The sequence below is a fragment of the Lagenorhynchus albirostris genome, chromosome 16 (genome assembly GCF_949774975.1).
Source record: "Lagenorhynchus albirostris chromosome 16, mLagAlb1.1, whole genome shotgun sequence".
Taxonomy (NCBI): domain Eukaryota; kingdom Metazoa; phylum Chordata; class Mammalia; order Artiodactyla; family Delphinidae; genus Lagenorhynchus; species Lagenorhynchus albirostris.
Genome location: NC_083110.1, coordinates 39,709,076 through 39,717,859, shown reverse-complemented (window position 1 = coordinate 39,717,859; position 8,784 = coordinate 39,709,076).

Here is an 8,784-nt window from a genome sequence, read left to right as displayed (position 1 = left end):
AATGTTTGAACCCAGGACTACTGGGATTGCAGATGATGTCTTTATTTACCTGTGTACTTTGTTAATATGCAGCAACTTTATTCTGGAGTACTCCCCAGGCTGATACCTGTGGAAGGGGAGGGAAGGAAGCAGGGCCGAGCAGAGGGGGATGCCTTAAAGAGGTGTCAGTTAAGAGCCCAGACTCTGAGGGAAAGGCGCCCTCATGCTCCCACCCTGCTGGGCTGGTGGTGATGCCGCCCTGGGAAGAGCACGACCGTGGGTGAGGCTGCTCTCTCCAGCAGAGGGCAGCTTCAGATGGGGCAGCCGCAGGCTGGCCTTCAGCCGGTGACACTCCCAGCACTTGGAAGAAACAAGTCCTTCGGGCCGGAAAGGGGACCTGGTGACCCATCACAGTGTCTACTACAGGCCGCCCCTTGCCTGGCCAAGCCCTGTCTCTCAGGAAGTGTTTTCTGTTAGAAGGGGACCTGGCCTGTTAAGGCTCTGGCCTTGGACTGTGATAAGGACCCACGCACATGCACGCAGGAGGCTCCTGGGTGTGGGTGGTCTGTTTGGACAAGCCGGCTGGACAAGGCCTCTGAAATCTCAGGGTGCCCAGTGGAGTTTCATGGCACACCTTTCAGAGTAGCGGTTTGGCTTGGTTTAAGATGAAATGTAATTCTAAGAAGCTTTTATAATGGAAACAGCAGGGATATAAAAATTCCACCGGCTTGTTAGAAGAGAACATCTACAAACCTTCTGCAAGGGTTTTTTGCAGTCACAGGTGACTAAAACCCAACAGAACAAACCCAGGCCAAGGTTGGGGGGGCACGGCGTTGGGATTGACGGTTTCTCCTAAATAGACGGAGGAAGGGAAGGGCTGGCGGACTTGCCTCAGGGAAGATTAGATCTCTGGTTCCCTCCCCCTTCGCATATTTAAAGTATAGAAGGGGCGGTTGCTCCAGAGAAGAGGATGTGGACCCCTCCTGTATTTCACGCCTGGGCTTGGTCCTAAGGCAGGTCGGGGGGCCTCAGTGGGGCCCCTGACCAGAGAGAGGGGAGGAGCAGAGCGAAGGATGCCTGGGAGTGCCCGCTGGAGAGTGGGGCGGCCCGGCCCCAGCGGTTCAGCCAGGGGTGCATAGATCTGGGTCTTGTGGCTGCAGTCCCGATCCTGGTGGAGGGTCCTTGCATTCTAATGCCCTTCCACTCCCTTTCTTCCCCAGCTACCGGGATATAGATGAGCTACTGGATATTCCCCAGAGTGGGGAGCTGGCAAGAGCAGAAGCGGTGGGCTGGCAGGGTTCAGAATCCAATGTAGGCTCTCACAGCTGGCTTTTTTCTGCCTTATTTCTTAGTGCTGGGTTTTTTTCAGAACGTAGTAGGATACTCAGGATGTCTGGTCAGAGACAATAGTACCCTCCCTCTGGGTCACATGGCCTGGCGAGGCCCCTTGAGGGTGAAGAGTGGCATTGCAGGGGGCTCACATGGTTGCTTTGAGGGATTTGGTCCTCATGGGCCCCTTAATCCTGAGCTCACAGTAGACAGTGCCAGACAAGGAGGGCGTGGAGGATACCAGCTGCCAGGTGACCCGAGAGCCAGGTCTGGGCATCACCAGCCTTCAAACAGATGTGCCAGCAAGTGCACCAATTGAGCACATTCTCTTCTGGTTGCTACTGTCCGTTAATATCTGTGCAATACCTACAGTGCAGGAAACACAGTGAAAGAAGCGGGGAGGTGAACTTAGCTCTACCGAGCATATACTGTGTTGACATGCTCCTGGGAAATAGACATACGTTAGATTTTTAGTTGACACAGGAACTCTACAAAGCAGGCAATCTTATTGCCATTTGTTAACTTAAGAAAGAAACAGGCATAGGAGGCATAAATAACTTGCCCAACCGTAGAGCTGACGAGTGGCCAGGACTAAAATGTGGGCTGTCTGGTTGAATCCTGGGAGGACCACACTGCCTGTCTCTATCAGGCAGCACTCCTGCTGTGTTCCAGGGAAAGTCATTTAACAGTGCTGAGCCCCCATGCTCGCAAACAAGGCTGACCAAAGCCTTTGGTTACAAAGAATAAGTAGGTGAAAGTGCTTTGGAAACTGTGAAGGGCGCATTGCGCCTCAAGGTGCCACAATTCTTACCGTCTCAGCTGGTCACAACACGGCTCCATCAAGGTTACAAGGGCGCCGCTGTTTGCTTGCGTTCTATTGATTTACAAAAGCCTCAGAGGGTCATGGGAACACTGACGTCTCATTCCATTAACGCAGCACCTGGCCTGTTGTCATCTGCTGGCAGGTGGTTTTGCAGAGGAGGCTCTGAATGCGAAGCTTGGAAGGTGCACTAGACTCACTGTCACTGGAATGATCAGCCTCTGCTTCCCTGACCTTGGTACCCTGATGCCCAGTGGATGCAAAGCACAGAGGACCCCTCCTTCCTGGAGGCCACTCCAGGAAGTGCTCTGAGGGATTGATGTGGAGAGAGGTTAGGTGACCTGTCCGAAGTCGGTAAGCCTGGGGATCTGACCCCAAGTCTCCTGATGTCCAGCGTGGGCAGATTTGACCAGGAGAGCTGTTAAACTAGAGGGAGCTGCACCCCAAACCACGTGTCTTTTTAAAAATTAACCCTGGTGGGCCCAGCGGTGGAAGGACCTGAGTTCCTTGTTACAAAGACCTCAGGAAGCCCACTTCTCCCCACTGATCTGCAAACACCAAGAGCTCAGAGACCGTACAGGTGCCAGACTCTTCTCCACCCCAGCTGGGCCTGGGAAGCACAAATTGATTTACTTCTCTTTCGAGGAAGGCAGAGCGCAGACGGTTCAAGGTAGAGATTTCTGTTTGTTTCTTCCCCCAAGAAAAGCACAACTAAAGGCGCCAACACATTCCACACCCTCTTTTCAAGGCCTATTAATAAGGAGCCTGGGGCCAAATCATAAACATGGCGAACTCCGTAACCACCGAGGCCAGCAGAGCGAGGGCTGCATTAAGGGGGAATTTCAGCAAAATGCCGCACGGTTCCTAAATTCATACCAGATGAGCTCCAGAAGATTAAAGTTATTACAATAAAGCCCCAGGGAATCAATCATGCTCTGCCATATAACCTTCTCGCTTTACCTCATCATTTACACAAATCACTTTCTCCAGGGCCTTGCGGAGGATGTGGAATCAATGGAGTTAAATGTGGCAAAGGGCAGAGGGACAGCTTCATGGGTTCAGAAGACGCTGGGGCGTTCCAAGCTGGGTTGGACTTCAAGCTGGAAAGCCCCAACAGTGGGGAGAACGAGGCCTGGATGGGTGGCTGGACCTGGCATGTGACTTATTTTGTGACTCATCATAGTTGGAGGGGGAGCACAGCAGGGGAGGGGTGTGCTCCCTAACTTCCCAGCCTCCCTGGGCGTGGTCATTGTCCAAACCTTGACAAGAAACAGGCTAAAAGCTGTAAAGAAGCTTGGTAAGTTGTAAAGCATGGCACATTTCTCTTTGTCTTTTGTTGCTACTTTGATGTTTTCACTCTTTACACTTTTATTTTTCTCAAAGTTCCTCCCCCGCCATCTAAGATAAATCTCCTCTGTGCTCAGGAACTGTGAAGCCCCTGAGTCTGGGCTTCAGGCTCCTGTCTTGCAGACCACTCTGTTCCTGCTTAGAGGAGAGTTCTCTCTCCCAGAGGCCACTGTGGTCACCCCACGCCCCTGCACCTCTGTCCTGGAGGGAGAGCCCAGCCCTCATTGCTCACCGCACCTCTGAGGCCAGGCGTCAATGCTCACCGCTACTTTCCAGCAGAGTCCCAGAACCATTCACAGAGGCGTTTCAACCTCTCAGACTCAGACCCGCCTAGAGTCTTTGCCTGGTACCGGCATTTTGCTCCAGACCCGTCCTCTACAAACACCCCTAGCTCAGCCGCACTTGGTCAAGCCCCGGAGGCCCTTGGTCCAAGCACTCAATTGCATTCCATTTCCTCCAGCCAGGACCCTGCCTTCAGTCTCAGAAACGTAGTTGGACCCAATGACCAAGAAAGATACTCACAAATTGGCTGCCATTGGCACATTGCCCCATTTCTCATTTATGCATCCTTACTTAAGCTAATGTTTAATTTAGGATTTATGCATCAATATCTGTGAGAGTTTTCTATACTTTTTCTGTGCTATCTCTTTTAGTTTCATGTCAGAGATGTACTACTAGCTTTCCAAAAAATAATTGAGAGGCTTTTTTCCCCCTAACTTTACAATCTGGATCAGTTTAAATTCAGTGTTTGCAAAAAGCTCAGCTAGAAAAAGTTTGGATCAGGTGTTTTAAAGGGCGTAGTTCTTTGACAACTGTTTGGATTTGCTCTTTAGGCTTTCCTATCTCTTCTGGAGTCCATTTTGATAATTTGTATTTTCCTAGAAAAGAGGGCATCTTATTCAGGTTTTCAGAGTCACTAACATGTACGTATAATTCTGTTTCTTCTTTTTTAATACCTAAGTTTGTACATTTGTGCTTTCTCTTACTCTATTTTTTCACATCTTCCTTTCTTCCTTTCTTTTTCTTTTATTAGTTTATTTTTGTTTTTCTTGACTAGGCAAATAAATATTCTATTGTATTCTATTCTATTCTCCTTCCTCCCCCCAAAGAAATACCTTTTGTATCATGATGAATTGTATGCTGCTTTTGTGTGTTAACTTCTTAATTTGCTTATATTCTGTTTAATGTCCTTTTTAGCAAATTTAATTTTTTAAATGTATTGAATGGAATTCTCAATTCACTTGTTTTTGTTTTTTCATATTTATTACTAAAAATATTAATGGTTGTACATTTTTCCATGATTATAAACAGAATCCCACATTTTTTGATAAGGAGTTTTAAGAAAGTTCCATGAGCTATCTTCAGCTTTTCTTGACCAAAGTATTGTTTGGGGAAGAGTTTTTAAAATTCCAAAATTGTTCCTTGTTATTATTGGCAGTGACTAAACTTTATTATGTATTTCTAGTTTGACTCTATTGATTTTATAGAAAGTAGTTTCTGCTATTTTTCATCTTATTTTCTTTTTTAATTTGAGATCTTCTTCATGAAGTAATATAAGAAAACGGACAGTAGAAAAGAATGTAAACTTTCTGTTTGCAATGCATGGAGACCTATTCATATAAATAAATGTGTTTATATAAATATATGTATGTGTTTTATATATATGATCAGTCTAATTAATTGTATTATTTAGATTCTCTGCATTTTAATCATCCTTAATTTCTTGACTTATTGGTTTGAATGAGAGAGCTACATTAAAATCTTCTAATGATTTTGTGACTTGCCAAATTTATACTTTTACTTACTTTGGCTATTGCTTTGTTTATTAGTGCTATGCTATTTAATAAATAAAACTGATTCTAAATCATTGAACAAAAAATCATACAGTATTTTATATTTTTATATTGAATATTTATGTTGAGCACAATATTTTTATATTGAATACAGTTCAATATTATTATGACACAATCCTCTTTTTTGGCCCTGAATGTAACTGTGTATGATATTAACACCCAGATTTCTATTTAGGTACAATGAACTGGGGTATTTTTGTTATTCTCTTTACTTTCAACCTTCCTAAGTTCCTTTATTTTAATTGCATATTTCTGTAGAATGCCTGAGATTTGTTTTGTTTTGGTCCTGACTGAGATAAGCTTTTCTTCTGTGAGTTGGGTTTATACATTTATATTTACTGCATAAAATAGATGCTGTAAGACATAGCTTTTGTGTTCTATTTTAATGCTTCTTTGGTGTTTTAAAATTTTTTCTATCTTTTGAACTATGGTCTGTTTTCTTCCATCTCAAAAACCATCTTCAGGAATTTGGAAGGGATATAGTTGATTTTTAGTTTTATTGTATAACTTAAAATTTAAAATAAATAGATATACTACCGTGTTATAAGACTTGATATGTTAGTACAAAATCAGATTAGAAAAATGCCTTGTGGCTCAAAAACTTTTCATGATTCGACTTCAGTGTATTTTTTCCTCTATCGAGTCACTTATGATCTATTGTTATAAAGTCAGATGTCTCCTCACCTCACCCCTCCTGTCTGTGAAACCTGGTCACAGAAAATAGAAACCTTATTTGGTAACACGTTTCTCTAGTCCTTTTGCCCATATGGACCAGCACTGGGTGGGAGAAGCGAATTGGGGTTTACCCTCGAGTTTCAGGGGAGTGCCAGCCGCTGGCCCTCACCCTCCTTGCTGGAGGGCAGTTGGGACATGCCCTCAGCCAGACAGCGTTGTCCTGGGGTGGCTAGTTTTGTGATGTGACGACCTCTGTCCCTGAGCTCATTCCCAACTGTGGTGCGTCTGAGGCTAGTCTACAGAGATTCTGGAATGAGGCGGGACTTCCCTGGTTTTGTGTAGAAGAGTATTTTTCATTTTTCCTAGATTAAGTTATTTTGGTTCATTTGAGAAATTACTGAGCAGGAGGCTTGGCTACATTTACTTGAAATGCCGTTATAAATTAATTCTAAGTCTGTCTGTCTTCTCCAGGATGTGACTCTTTGAGGAGGAGGAGTGTCCTTTTCATGTTTGGGCCTCTAGTGCCCCGTCTAGATGCCAGCAGGCAAGCAGGGCTCAGGGCATGTTTGTGGAGCCCGTACCTTGATGGTGTGCAGGCTGGAAGCCTCTAGTCTCCAGCACAGACAACTGATGGTCAGGTTCAGATTCCCGTCACAGTTGCTACCAGCGAGGCCATATGCCCTTTCTATGTTATAAATACCCAGTTTGAACAATGTGACCCTTTGTCTTCCATCTTTAGTGTAGCTAATAGTACTGTTTTGAGATAAGAACCTTGTTTTAAGTGAAATTAGTCAGACACAGAAAGACAAATACTGCATGATCTCACTTATACGTGGAATCTTTTTAAAAAGTCGAATTCATAGAAGTAGAGGGCAGAATGGTGGTTGCCGGGAGATGGGGAGGTGGGGGGAATGGGGAGATGTTAGTCAAAGAGTACAAAGTACATCTCTAGATGAATAAATTCTAGAGATGTAATGCACACCATGGTGACTATAGTTAATAATATGGTAACGGATACTTGAAGTTTACTAAGACCATAGATCTCAGATATTCTTACCACACACAAAAAATTGTAACTATATGAGGAAGCCAACTAAGTTAATTAGCTTGACTATAGCATTTCACTACGTATAGGTATATCAAAATATCATGTTGTAAACATTAAATGTATACAATTTTTATTTTAGAATAACTAAAAATTTACAAATACCTCACCAGAAAAAAGAAAGCTTTATTTTCAAAAAGGAAAGATTTACTCTTTGAAACAAGCATTAAAAAAAATTTGGAGTGCATTTTCTCATGATCTTGATTTTTATTATGAAAAAATCCAGAAATTCCTTGGGAAAAATTATTAATGGCCAAAGTTCTGAATGGAAAGTTTAACTTTCATTGAAGAAGAACCATTTTCAAGTTCATATAGGCAGTAAATTAGCCTCTGGAGCAATGATGCTGTCCTCAAGAGCCTGAACCATCTGGAGAAGTGGTTTCCATGTGAAAATTTACAGTTGCTTGGTTGTATTTTAGTGCTTTTAGTTTGGTTTCTCATGAGAAATTTGCTTTTGGTGAAGTTATTTAAATTTCGATATGGCTTGTGTGGTGACCACAGTTCCAAATTCTCATTATAGGAGAGTCAGTGCCTCGGATATATGTAGATGGTCCCTCTTTTTGATAGAATTTAATCTGAAAATGGATGTCTATTTTTTCTAAAATAAATTGCTGTTCTAAATTTGAAAGACTACTTCTAGATTCTATGTCAATAACCCTGACAAATGCTGGTATAGAAATCACTTTTTTTTCTTTTTTCTCCTCTCCTCTCCTCTCTTCTCCTCACCTCTCATCTTCTCTTCTCTCTTTTTGTAGTCATGAATGATCAATGATTGGTAAATTTAAAGGATTTAATTTGCATCAGTAAGAAGATAATTGTGTACATACCTATCTCCCAATTTGGTATTTTTCATTGTTTAGAAGCAAAAGATGGATAAAAAGATAAAAGTCCACAGGCTAACATACAATATTAAGAACAGTGTAGCTCGTTATTGATAAATATGCTGCATTATGTAGGCCTTGTTTTGGTCAACAAAGTTTTTACAAGTATGTCCGGTATTTTTGTTGTAATCCCTTGGTAAACTTGAAGGACTAGATACAGAACTGAAAGGTAAAGGAAATTATTCAGTAAAATCATTTTATGAGTGGACAAGTTGTCTAGTAACAAAAGGAAGTACTGATTTTTGCATAAGCTAAGGAAAAAAAGGCAGTTGTGGACACTGGTCCCAAGCAGTACTCTTGATTTTAACCAAGTGATCACAACCCCCACCCCACCCACCCACCCCCAACCCTGCCTCCTCCCAGCTCTGATTCCCTCCGCACCTGTTTAGACTCCATTGAAAGAAATCCTTACCTAGTCTATTTCTATTTTATGTTTTCAATTTAAGTATGTCTATATCTATACACTTAAAAACAATCTTTTAGTTGTTGTGTTAGGGTTTACAATATACATTTTAAAATAATCTTGGGCTTCCCTGGTGGCGCAGTGGTTGAGAGTCTGCCTGCCGATGCAGGGGACATGGGTTCGTGCCCCGGTCCGGGAGGATCCCACATGCCGCGGAGCGGTTGGGCCTGTGAGCCATGGCTGCTGAGCCTGCGCGTCCAGAGCCTGTGCTCCGCAACGGGAGAGGCCACAACAATGAGAGGCCTGTGTACCGCAAAAAAATAAATAAAAATAATAAAATAATAATAATAATCTGAGTTCACCTTCAAATAATATTATACCAACTCACATGT